The sequence below is a fragment of the Tribolium castaneum genome, chromosome 11 (genome assembly GCF_031307605.1).
Source record: "Tribolium castaneum strain GA2 chromosome 11, icTriCast1.1, whole genome shotgun sequence".
NCBI classification, from domain to species: domain Eukaryota; kingdom Metazoa; phylum Arthropoda; class Insecta; order Coleoptera; family Tenebrionidae; genus Tribolium; species Tribolium castaneum.
Window position 1 is genome coordinate 1,494,407 of NC_087404.1, and position 12,349 is coordinate 1,506,755.

At 37.7% G+C, this 12,349-nt stretch overlaps 1 protein-coding gene and 2 non-coding genes across 3 annotated transcripts in view; 1 reads left to right on the plus strand and 2 right to left on the minus strand.

Moving 5' to 3' along the window:
* The window catches only part of LOC103312347 (B-cell lymphoma 3 protein), a 467,353-nt gene that overhangs the window by 296,261 nt on the left and 158,743 nt on the right, over positions 1-12,349 (plus strand). The window lies entirely within an intron of this gene.
* On the minus strand, positions 80-236 carry LOC135267387 (5.8S ribosomal RNA). The gene has a single exon (XR_010335807.1). It is a non-coding gene; the product is annotated as a 5.8S ribosomal RNA (ribosomal RNA).
* On the minus strand, positions 2,292-4,214 carry LOC135267398 (small subunit ribosomal RNA). The gene has a single exon (XR_010335818.1). It is a non-coding gene; the product is annotated as a small subunit ribosomal RNA (ribosomal RNA).

The window sequence follows — 12,349 nt, forward strand, 5'->3', positions numbered from 1 at the left end:
AACACGCTCCGACGTAATTGTCTACACAACATTGTGCGCTGTGTTTAAGACAAAAACCGAGCAGTCTTTGAAATTGACACGACCCTCAGCCAGGAGTGGTCCGGGAACAGTATATCCGAGGACCGCAATGTGCGTTCGAAATGTCGATGTTCATGTGTCCTGCAGTTCACAAGTTGACGCGCAATTAGCTGCGTTCTTCATCGACCCACGAGCCAAGTGATCCACCGTTCAGGGTAATCTTTTCAAACAAATTTAAAATATTATTACATAACGCACCGTTCCACATCGAAATCGTTTCATCATCACACAACAACAAAAATAACTACTTAAGGTTATTACAATTGTGATGTATATGTGAGAAACGGACCAATCGAAAGAAACGTTCGGCGTTATATTTTATAATATTTTATTTAATTAAAGTGGCATTTGTTTCTACTTATCGAAAAGAGTATGCAGTTATAGTTTAAGTTTACATAAAGAATAACCCGATGATATTAACGTTTTATAAATACGTATATATATCTATTAGGTTTTTTTTCTCTATCAACTTTGTCTATAAAACTCTGCTCCTTTTGCGATAAGCATTATGTATATTTATTAAATAGAAAATATGTCGAAAAACCAGACGTTTTCTTCAAACAAACGCCACAGCTACAAACTTAATCACAACAATATTTACCAAACAATACAATTGTAGGGTGTTTTGTGTGATACGTCGTTTGGTGGGCATTCTAAGAACGTCCGTCGACATAAAAACGAATCAAAAGAAAAGCACAGGCAGTGCAAAACGTTCCTTCGTCAGTCGGGCGTATATCATTTAAAACCCACAGAATCTAAAAAAGTTAATAAACTTTTTTATTTAGATTCCTACGGTTCGTCGCGTCGTTAAAGTAAATTATTACTTCGACGCATGCGGAACCCAGGTACCCGAAAACCGTAAGCCTAAGCGTTTTTTTCCAAACATCACTCACTATCGATAAAGTAAATTGATTTTATGTATTTATAAATGTGCGTTTGTATGTATAGTAGTATAGTAGTAGTATATTTTGTTATTGGTTGTTTCGAGCTTTTTATTGTTATAAAACGTTTTTGTAGTCTTGTACATAAAGTACAGACGAATAGACAGCCCCTTTTATTTATTAATAAACTCCAACCATTTACAAATTAAATTACAACTACAACATCTCTTTTACACATTAATTATACACCATCTTTATTTTCTTTTTTCCGAAGCGAATACGATGAAGAAAATACGCAAAGACTGGCTTACAAAACCGTAAGCCTAAGCGTTTATTTTTCAAACATCACTCACCATCGGTTAAGTAAAATGATGGTATGTATAAATGTGTATTTGTATGTACAGTAGCGTATTAATTTTGTTGTTGGTTGTTTCGAGTTTATTTATTATTATGGTTTGTATGTATAAAGTTTTAGTCTTGTACATAAAGTACAGACGAATAGACAGCCCCTTTTATTTATTAATAAACTCCAACCATTTACAAATTAAATTACAACTACAACATCTCTTTTACACATTAATTATACACCATCTTTATTTTCTTTTTTCCGAAGCGAATACGATGAAGAAAATACGCAAAGACTGGCTTACAAAACCGTAAGCCTAAGCGTTTATTTTTCAAACATCACTCACCATCGGTTAAGTAAAATGATGGTATGTATAAATGTGTATTTGTATGTACAGTAGCGTATTAATTTTGTTGTTGGTTGTTTCGAGTTTATTTATTATTATGGTTTGTATGTATAAAGTTTTAGTCGTGTACATAAAGTACGATCGTATTGGCAGACACCATTATTATTCATTCATTCATTCTTGTTTGTTATTATAAATAACTCCAACCATATACAAATACTACAACAACAACAACATCTCTTGCACATTAATTATACACCACCACTGTGTATTAGTACTTTTTTTCGAAGCGAATACGATGATGGAAATACGCTAAGACCGGCACTGCGAAAGCAATAATAAAACATTAGCACATAACCATCTTTCGACAATATTGATTCGTGTTAATGTTCGAAAAAATTCTTTGAAAACGTCGTTTACGGCACGTTTACAATCGATTTATAAAATAAATCGAAAAACGTAACAACAGATCCGCTTAATGCAAGACGACCCGTTGTTGCTTTTCCGTTCGACGCATAATAAAGAATTTTGTATGAGAATTGATCATCATACGAATAGTGTATGTATGTGTGTTTTTTGTTGATCAGCACAGACAAAATGTGTGTGTATGTGTGACAACTAAACAACAACATTTACACGTTAATGATCCTTCCGCAGGTTCACCTACGGAAACCTTGTTACGACTTTTACTTCCTCTAAATGATCAAGTTTGGTCATCTTCCCAGCAACATCGGCAACGTCGAAACGCCACCGCGCACCGGTCCGAAGACCTCACTAAATCATTCAATCGGTAGTAGCGACGGGCGGTGTGTACAAAGGGCAGGGACGTAATCAACGCGAGCTTATGACTCGCGCTTACTGGGAATTCCTCGTTCATGGGGAACAATTGCAAGCCCCAATCCCTAGCACGAAGGAGGTTCAGCGGGTTACCCGGACCGCTCGGTCAGGGAGGACACGCTGATTCCTTCAGTGTAGCGCGCGTGCGGCCCAGAACATCTAAGGGCATCACAGACCTGTTATTGCTCAATCTCGTGCGGCTAGAAGCCGCCTGTCCCTCTAAGAAGAATTGTTTGTACGCCGACAGTAAAAACCGCACATAGAGACCGGGCGAACCCGGCTCCAGCCGGCATTTGGGATGTCGAAATACGCCTATTTAGCAGGCTAGAGTCTCGTTCGTTATCGGAATTAACCAGACAAATCGCTCCACCAACTAAGAACGGCCATGCACCACCACCCACCGAATCAAGAAAGAGCTCTCAATCTGTCAATCCTTCCGGTGTCCGGGCCTGGTGAGGTTTCCCGTGTTGAGTCAAATTAAGCCGCAGGCTCCACTCCTGGTGGTGCCCTTCCGTCAATTCCTTTAAGTTTCAGCTTTGCAACCATACTTCCCCCGGAACCCAAAAGCTTTGGTTTCCCGGAAGCTGCCCGCCGAGTCATCGGAGGAACGTCGGCGGATCGCTAGCTGGCATCGTTTATGGTTAGAACTAGGGCGGTATCTGATCGCCTTCGAACCTCTAACTTTCGTTCTTGATCAATGAAAGCGTTTTTGGCAAATGCTTTCGCTTCTGTCCGTCTTGCGACGATCCAAGAATTTCACCTCTAACGTCGCAATACGAATGCCCCCATCCGTTCCTATTAATCATTACCTCGGGGTTCCGAAAACCAACAAAATAGAACCGAGGTCCTATTCCATTATTCCATGCACACAGTATTCAGGCGAAGTTTTAGCCTGCTTTAAGCACTCTAATTTGTTCAAAGTAAACGTGCCGGCCCACCTCGACACTCAATGAAGAGCACCGCGGCGGGATTGAGTTGGGCCGCCCTCTCGAGCTAAGCCCACCGGCAGGACGTCCCGCGAAACGCCAGTTAACACCGCGAACGATGAACCGGCGGCGCGGGACACAAATTCGACTACGAGCTTTTTAACCGCAACAACTTTAATATACGCTATTGGAGCTGGAATTACCGCGGCTGCTGGCACCAGACTTGCCCTCCAATTGATCCTCGTTAAAGGGTTTAGAGTGTACTCATTCCGATTACGGGGCCTCGGATGAGTCCCGTATCGTTATTTTTCGTCACTACCTCCCCGTGCCGGGAGTGGGTAATTTGCGCGCCTGCTGCCTTCCTTGGATGTGGTAGCCGTTTCTCAGGCTCCCTCTCCGGAATCGAACCCTGATTCCCCGTTACCCGTTACAACCATGGTAGGCGCAGAACCTACCATCGACAGTTGATAAGGCAGACATTTGAAAGATGCGTCGCCGGTGCGAGACCGTGCGATCAGCGTAAAGTTATTCAGATTCACCAAGTTGTACGATGACGGCGAAACCGCCACCGATTGGTTTTGATCTAATAAAAGCGCTCCTTCCGTCTCCGGTCGGAGCTCTGTTTGCATGTATTAGCTCTAGAATTACCACAGTTATCCAAGTAAATGTGGGTACGATCTAAGGAACCATAACTGATTTAATGAGCCTTTCGCGGTTTCACCTTAATTTGGCTTGTACTGAGACATGCATGGCTTAATCTTTGAGACAAGCATATGACTACTGGCAGGATCAACCAGGGAACTGTGTTTTTGTGTTTTTTGAGACAGACGAGAGAATAAAATACTCATCATCATCGTTTATAAAGATGAAGAATATGCGCGTTTGTGCGAAACAATCTAACATATAAGAAAGTAACGCCACGCTGTTTCTTCTTTTCTTCGTACGATATAGAGATAAATGTATCGTCATCATCGTCGTCGTAGTCGTTAAACACCACAACACATATATCGGTCAATAAAGGCATAATAATAATATTTATAATATTATTTTTTACCTTTGCCGATTTAAAAGTTCAAACATTCTCTTCACTCTTCGCAAGATTGAATGCGACGTGAATTTATGAAATTCTTTCGAATCCATAAACGTTACGAATATTATATAAATATTCTCGCTCGGATATTAGAGAGTTGACGCATTTATTATTTTTGTTTGTTTAAATCACAAACATTTGTTAGTCCAACAAAGTTTGATTGCATAAGGACCGCCAACGTAAGAGAATACGTTTTGCCGCATCCGCAATCTCGCTGTGGGGAACTGGGCGAGCCACAAAATCACAAAATAAAGCAATCTCGCAAGCAAAGCCCTATTCGAATTCGATAGCGGAAATGTGCGATAAACGTCGATAAATTGGAAGCAAATGCAGAACGTATACATAATCGGTCGTTTTGTCGTCGTCATTTATGATAAACTTCGACTAAACCGTTACACCGTTCATATCGCCTCACTCAACGCATCGACACACACCACTACCATATGTATACCAGCGCGACACCGATCGAGGCAGCCGCTCGGTATTGGATGTGCGCACCGCTCCACTGACATAGCTCCACAGGCGACGTCTACCGAAGCGCACAGCTCTATAACTATAAGGCATACACACAAAAGGGAGAAAATATTTTAAATATTGATAATATTAAAAAGTCATATTTTATATTTAAACCATTATAAAATTTAATTATAAAAACGTTTGTTTTAAAAAAAATAATTAATTAATAAAAACAAAATTATTTTAAGCGCCGTACTTCGTAAACGTCGTACTTCGTTCGTCGTATGTGCAAAGTCAAATGAATGCTGTAGTTAGTCGCAGTTGGAACGTCTGAATGTCGTACAACGTAACAATAATTTTGAGTGCCCTAATGTGTAGACGTCGTACTTCGCGAACGTCGCACTTCGTAAACGACGTACTTCGTGAACGTCGCACTTCGTAAACGACGTACTTCGTGAACGTCGCACTTCGTAAACGACGTACTTCGTAAACGTCGCACTTCGTAAACGACGTACTTCGTGAACGTCGTACTTCGTAAAGGTTATGCAATATTAATACACATTTGGTGTATTGCAAGTTGCATTTTAATAAATATTATGCATTTTTATGTTTTAATTTAATATCTAGGCCAAAATACTATGTTTATTTAATTGTTAAATGTGTACGTTTATTTATAGATACGTAATTTACATAAAAATTTGTTTTTTTTTTTATTATATGCAAACTACAAATAAAACATTTAATATTTTCAAACGTCGTACTTCGTGTAAGTTATGCAATATTGATACAAATTTAGTGTATTGCGGGTCGCAATAATATTAATTTATATTTGAACGTTGTACTTCGTGAAGGTTATGCAACATCAGTACACATTAAGTGTATTGCAGGTTGCATTATTATTAATTTATGTTTTCTCACTTTTTACCTTCATATAAAAAAAAATTTAATATTTTTGGACGTCGTACTTCGTAACAGTTATGCAATATTGATGCACATCTGTTGTGCTGCGGGTTGCATTTTATAAATTTAATGTATTCTTATGATTTACTTTAATGTCTAGGCAAAAAAACACTTTTGATTAGTTGCTGAATGTTTACATTTATTTACAGATACGTAATTTGCAAAAAAATTTGCTGTTTTTTTATTATATACAACACAAATAAAATTCTTTAATATTCTTGAACGTCGTACTTCGTGTAGGTTATGCAATATTGATACAAATTTAGTGTATTGCGGGTCACAATAATATTAATTTATATTTAAACGTAGTACTTCGTGAAGGTTATGCAAGATCAGTACATATTAAGTGTATTGCAGGTTGCATTATTATTAATTTATGTTTTCTCACTTTTAACCTCAATATAAAAAAAAATTAATATTTTTGGACGTCGTACTTCGTGAAGGTTATGCAATATTAATGCACATCTAGTGTGCTGCGGGTTGCATTTTATAAATTTAATGTATTTTTATGTTTTACTTTAATATCTAGACAAAAAAAACAATTTTGATTAGTTGCTAAATGTTTACATTTATTTACAGATACGTAATTTGCAAAAAAATTTGCTGTTTTTTCATTATATACAACACAAATAAAATTCTTTAGTGTTCTTGAACGTCGTACTTCGTGTAGGTTATGCAATTTTAATACACAATTAGTGTATTGTGGGTTGCATTATTATTATTTATTGTTTACGTTTTAATTCATCACTTTGTGAACGTCGTACTTCGTTTGTACTATGAACGCTGCATTTCGTCGCAGTCGGCAGCACGTGCGAATAAACGTCGTACAAGAAAATCACGATTTTGAGTGCCGTACTTCGCAAACGTCGTACTTCGTCTATACTATGTACAAAGTCAAGTGAACGCTAAACCTCGTCGCAGTCGACAGCGCGTGCAAATAAACGTCGTACAAGAAAATCACGATTTTGAGTGCCGTACTTCGCTAACGTCGTACTTCGTCTGTACTATGTACAAAGTCAAATGAACGCTAAACTTCGTCGCAGTCGACAGCAAGTGCAAATAAACGTCGTACAAGAAAATCATGATTTTGAGTGCCGTACTTCGCAAACGTCGTACTTCGTTTGTACTATGTACAAAGCCAAATGAACGCTAAACTTCGTCGCAGTCGACAGCAAGTGCAAATAAACGTCGTACAAGAAAATCATGATTTTGAGTGCCGTACTTCGCAAACGTCGTACTTCGTCTGTACTATGTACAAAGTCAATTGAAGGCTGTACTTCGTCGCAGTCGGAAGCAACTGCAAATAAACGTCTTACAAGAAAATCATGATTTTGAGTGCCGTACTTCGCAAACGTCGTACTTCGTCTGTACTATGTACAAAGTCAATTGAACGCTGTACTTCGTCGCAGTCGGAAGCAACTGCAAATAAACGTCTTACAAGAAAATCATGATTTTGAGTGCCGTACTTCGCAAACGTCGTACTTCGTCTGTACTATGTACAAAGTCAATTGAACGCTGTACTTCGTCGCAGTCGGAAGCAACTGCAAATAAACGTCTTACAAGAAAATCATGATTTTGAGTGCCGTACTTCGCAAACGTCGTACTTCGTCTGTACTATGTACAAAGTCAATTGAACGCTGTACTCCGTCGCAGTCGGCAGCACGTGCAAATAAACGTCGTACAAGAAAATCACGATTTTGAGTGCCGTACTTCGAAAACGTCGTACTTCGTCTGTACTATGTACAAAGTCAAATGAACGCTTAACTTCGTCGCAGTCGACAGCACGTGCAAATAAACGTCGTACAAGAAAATCACGATTTTGAGTGCCGTACTTCGCAAACGTCGTACTTCGTCTGTACTATGTACAAAGTCAAATGAACGCTGCATTTCGTCGCAGTCAGAAACAAAGCAAACGTCGTGCAATGAAACAATAATTTTGAGTGCTGCATTTGTGAGCGCCGTACTTCGTTTGTTACTTTATGGTCACATGAACGTCGTATTTCATCACACAGAGCACCATACTTAATGCACTTAAATGAACGTTGTACTTCGTACAAGTTAGGCAATATTAATACACATTTGGTGTATTGCGGGTTGCATTATTAATTTACAAAAATAGCTATGATTTTATATACAACTAAAAATAATTCATAATATTTAAACGTCGTACTTCGTAACAGTAATACAATATTTAAACAAATGTAGTACTTCTTGAATATAGGCAATTTTCATACACGTTTACTGTGAAACCAGTTGCGTTACAATTAAAGTATACGTAGTACTTCGTGGTTTTAGGCAACTTTAGCGCGCGTTTTGTGTAATGTTGGTTGCATACCTTTAAACTAAATGATTGTGTCATTACTATTTTACCACATGAGCAATCGTGACTTTATTATATGCAGTAGTTATTAAGCAGTGAATGGTGCAAGGCGAGCGCTATGTGCTAGGCGAGAGCTATGTGCTAGGCGAGAGCTATGTGCTAAGTCCGTAGAACGAAGTATGTCGTTCGAATAAATTTGCTGGCTTTCTTCTACTCTTCCTCCTCTCTCTCTCTCTCTCTCTCTCTCTCTCTATCATCTATCTTCTGGCTAAATACACATTTATACATACCATCATTTTACTTAACCGATGGTGAGTGATGTTTGAAAAATAAACGCTTAGGCTTACGGTTTTGTAAGCCAGTCTTAGATGCAGCTAAGATGAAGAATATGCGCGTTTGTGCGAAACAATCTAACATATAAGAAAGTAACGCCACGCTGTTTCTTCTTTTCTTCGTACGATATAGAGATAAATGTATCGTCATCATCGTCGTCGTAGTCGTTAAACACCACAACACATATATCGGTCAATAAAGGCATAATAATAATATTTATAATATTATTTTTTACCTTTGCCGATTTAAAAGTTCAAACATTCTCTTCACTCTTCGCAAGATTGAATGCGACGTGAATTTATGAAATTCTTTCGAATCCATAAACGTTACGAATATTATATAAATATTCTCGCTCGGATATTAGAGAGTTGACGCATTTATTATTTTTGTTTGTTTAAATCACAAACATTTGTTAGTCCAACAAAGTTTGATTGCATAAGGACCGCCAACGTAAGAGAATACGTTTTGCCGCATCCGCAATCTCGCTGTGGGGAACTGGGCGAGCCACAAAATCACAAAATAAAGCAATCTCGCAAGCAAAGCCCTATTCGAATTCGATAGCGGAAATGTGCGATAAACGTCGATAAATTGGAAGCAAATGCAGAACGTATACATAATCGGTCGTTTTGTCGTCGTCATTTATGATAAACTTCGACTAAACCGTTACACCGTTCATATCGCCTCACTCAACGCATCGACACACACCACTACCATATGTATACCAGCGCGACACCGATCGAGGCAGCCGCTCGGTATTGGATGTGCGCACCGCTCCACTGACATAGCTCCACAGGCGACGTCTACCGAAGCGCACAGCTCTATAACTATAAGGCATACACACAAAAGGGAGAAAATATTTTAAATATTGATAATATTAAAAAGTCATATTTTATATTTAAACCATTATAAAATTTAATTATAAAAACGTTTGTTTTAAAAAAAATAATTAATTAATAAAAACAAAATTATTTTAAGCGCCGTACTTCGTAAACGTCGTACTTCGTTCGTCGTATGTGCAAAGTCAAATGAATGCTGTAGTTAGTCGCAGTTGGAACGTCTGAATGTCGTACAACGTAACAATAATTTTGAGTGCCCTAATGTGTAGACGTCGTACTTCGCGAACGTCGCACTTCGTAAACGACGTACTTCGTGAACGTCGCACTTCGTAAACGACGTACTTCGTGAACGTCGCACTTCGTAAACGACGTACTTCGTAAACGTCGCACTTCGTAAACGACGTACTTCGTGAACGTCGTACTTCGTAAAGGTTATGCAATATTAATACACATTTGGTGTATTGCAAGTTGCATTTTAATAAATATTATGCATTTTTATGTTTTAATTTAATATCTAGGCCAAAATACTATGTTTATTTAATTGTTAAATGTGTACGTTTATTTATAGATACGTAATTTACATAAAAATTTGTTTTTTTTTTTATTATATGCAAACTACAAATAAAACATTTAATATTTTCAAACGTCGTACTTCGTGTAAGTTATGCAATATTGATACAAATTTAGTGTATTGCGGGTCGCAATAATATTAATTTATATTTGAACGTTGTACTTCGTGAAGGTTATGCAACATCAGTACACATTAAGTGTATTGCAGGTTGCATTATTATTAATTTATGTTTTCTCACTTTTTACCTTCATATAAAAAAAAATTTAATATTTTTGGACGTCGTACTTCGTAACAGTTATGCAATATTGATGCACATCTGTTGTGCTGCGGGTTGCATTTTATAAATTTAATGTATTCTTATGATTTACTTTAATGTCTAGGCAAAAAAACACTTTTGATTAGTTGCTGAATGTTTACATTTATTTACAGATACGTAATTTGCAAAAAAATTTGCTGTTTTTTTATTATATACAACACAAATAAAATTCTTTAATATTCTTGAACGTCGTACTTCGTGTAGGTTATGCAATATTGATACAAATTTAGTGTATTGCGGGTCACAATAATATTAATTTATATTTAAACGTAGTACTTCGTGAAGGTTATGCAAGATCAGTACATATTAAGTGTATTGCAGGTTGCATTATTATTAATTTATGTTTTCTCACTTTTAACCTCAATATAAAAAAAAATTAATATTTTTGGACGTCGTACTTCGTGAAGGTTATGCAATATTAATGCACATCTAGTGTGCTGCGGGTTGCATTTTATAAATTTAATGTATTTTTATGTTTTACTTTAATATCTAGACAAAAAAAACAATTTTGATTAGTTGCTAAATGTTTACATTTATTTACAGATACGTAATTTGCAAAAAAATTTGCTGTTTTTTCATTATATACAACACAAATAAAATTCTTTAGTGTTCTTGAACGTCGTACTTCGTGTAGGTTATGCAATTTTAATACACAATTAGTGTATTGTGGGTTGCATTATTATTATTTATTGTTTACGTTTTAATTCATCACTTTGTGAACGTCGTACTTCGTTTGTACTATGAACGCTGCATTTCGTCGCAGTCGGCAGCACGTGCGAATAAACGTCGTACAAGAAAATCACGATTTTGAGTGCCGTACTTCGCAAACGTCGTACTTCGTCTATACTATGTACAAAGTCAAGTGAACGCTAAACCTCGTCGCAGTCGACAGCGCGTGCAAATAAACGTCGTACAAGAAAATCACGATTTTGAGTGCCGTACTTCGCTAACGTCGTACTTCGTCTGTACTATGTACAAAGTCAAATGAACGCTAAACTTCGTCGCAGTCGACAGCAAGTGCAAATAAACGTCGTACAAGAAAATCATGATTTTGAGTGCCGTACTTCGCAAACGTCGTACTTCGTTTGTACTATGTACAAAGCCAAATGAACGCTAAACTTCGTCGCAGTCGACAGCAAGTGCAAATAAACGTCGTACAAGAAAATCATGATTTTGAGTGCCGTACTTCGCAAACGTCGTACTTCGTCTGTACTATGTACAAAGTCAATTGAAGGCTGTACTTCGTCGCAGTCGGAAGCAACTGCAAATAAACGTCTTACAAGAAAATCATGATTTTGAGTGCCGTACTTCGCAAACGTCGTACTTCGTCTGTACTATGTACAAAGTCAATTGAACGCTGTACTTCGTCGCAGTCGGAAGCAACTGCAAATAAACGTCTTACAAGAAAATCATGATTTTGAGTGCCGTACTTCGCAAACGTCGTACTTCGTCTGTACTATGTACAAAGTCAATTGAACGCTGTACTTCGTCGCAGTCGGAAGCAACTGCAAATAAACGTCTTACAAGAAAATCATGATTTTGAGTGCCGTACTTCGCAAACGTCGTACTTCGTCTGTACTATGTACAAAGTCAATTGAACGCTGTACTCCGTCGCAGTCGGCAGCACGTGCAAATAAACGTCGTACAAGAAAATCACGATTTTGAGTGCCGTACTTCGAAAACGTCGTACTTCGTCTGTACTATGTACAAAGTCAAATGAACGCTTAACTTCGTCGCAGTCGACAGCACGTGCAAATAAACGTCGTACAAGAAAATCACGATTTTGAGTGCCGTACTTCGCAAACGTCGTACTTCGTCTGTACTATGTACAAAGTCAAATGAACGCTGCATTTCGTCGCAGTCAGAAACAAAGCAAACGTCGTGCAATGAAACAATAATTTTGAGTGCTGCATTTGTGAGCGCCGTACTTCGTTTGTTACTTTATGGTCACATGAACGTCGTATTTCATCACACAGAGCACCATACTTAATGCACTTAAATGAACGTTGTACTTCGTACAAGTTAGGCAATATTAATACACATTTGGTGTATT